Here is a 1569-nt window from a genome sequence, read left to right as displayed (position 1 = left end):
TGTAGCTGGAGTCCCCTTGCTTGGGCCCACATCCTGCTACCACCACTTGCAAGGTATGTGATCCTGGGCAGATTGTGTCACTTTTCAGTTTTCTCGCCTGTAAACTGGGGCTCATAATAAGATTTATACACAGGGGTGTTGTGAGGATTTAGGGAAGTAATACAAGTAAAATACCTAGAACAGTGTCTGCCATTCATTGAATGTTAGCTACTGTTGTACTGGTGTAAAGTTTTAAAATAAAGAGTACAATATTTTGCTGAGTGAAACATACAAATAAACCAAAACTTAAAAACATATAGGAAAATGACAATGACCACATGTAGAACAGTGGTTATCTCCGTGGGACAGAGAGGGGAAGGAGATTAGAGAAGGGAAGGGCTTCAACTACATTTGTAATACTTTATTTCTTTTTTTTTTTTTTTATTTGAGAGAGAGAGAGAGAGAGAGAGAGAGAAACAGCATGACAGGGGAGAGGGTCAGAGGGAGAAGCAGGCTCCCCGCCGAGCCGGGAGCCCGATGTGGGACTCGATCCCAGGACTCTGGGACCATGACCTGAGCCGAAGGCAGTCGCTTAACCAACTGAGCCACCCAGGCGCCCTGTAATACTTTATTTCTTAAACTGGGTGATAACCACATGTTTTTCTTCAATTGGTATATATTTATGAAATATTTCATATTAAATATTTTAAAACATATCAGATGAGATGGGGTGGGTTTGTATTTCTGTAGACACCAAAGACCCTCCCTAATTAATTAGTTTTATGGGATTTGGGGTTAGAGGCACAGAGGCTCCACAAGGAGGGATGCACCCGAACTGCCTGGCTCCTTTTCCTCATTCAGATCTGGGTTTAAATAACCCTTCCTCAGAGAAGCCTTCCTCCAAACCTATTTTAAAGCAGCACACCCCCTTCATCGTCTAACACCCTGCACTATTTTATTGCAAAGGGCATATCACTCTAGGCTGTTCTAGGATTATTTTATTCCGCAGTTGTCTGTCTCCCTCCACTAGAATGTTCTGTCTTGCTCAACACTGTATTCCCAAAGTCTTTTCAAATCTTCAGGTTTTTTTGTTTGTTTTTTGTTTTTTGTTTTGGGATGGCTGGCTGGCTGACTGACTGAATGAATGAATATCCTTCCTCCATACTCAGGACGCCTCTTTTTAGCCGGTCTGGAGGGCAGAGGTAGAATGAGAAAAGCCTGAGGAGGGGAGGGAAGATTGGAGTAGGTTGAGGAGAGGGCTTAAGAAGATCTGGATTACTGGAGTCCCAGGATCGAGTCCCACGTCGGGCTCCCTGCTCCGCAGGGAGTCTGCTTCTCCCTCTGACCCTCCTCCCTCTCATGCTCTCTGTCTCCCATTCTCTCTCTCGCAAATAAATAAAATCTTAAAAAAAAAAAAAAAAGAAGATCTGGATTAGAGGAAGTGAGGGAAGCTGCCGACGCTGATTGTTTTCTGAGGGTAGAGAGTCACCGGCTGAACGTGAGTTGGAGAGCAGGAAGTCTAGGCGTCGGGGGCGGGGCCTCCAGGGCGGAGGCGGGGCCCGGGGAGGCGGGGCCTTGTAGGAGGGTGGG

The sequence above is a fragment of the Halichoerus grypus genome, chromosome 7, assembly GCF_964656455.1.
Source record: "Halichoerus grypus chromosome 7, mHalGry1.hap1.1, whole genome shotgun sequence".
NCBI classification, from domain to species: domain Eukaryota; kingdom Metazoa; phylum Chordata; class Mammalia; order Carnivora; family Phocidae; genus Halichoerus; species Halichoerus grypus.
The sequence above is the reverse complement of the archived record's forward strand: the minus strand, read 5'-3'. Positions refer to the sequence as shown.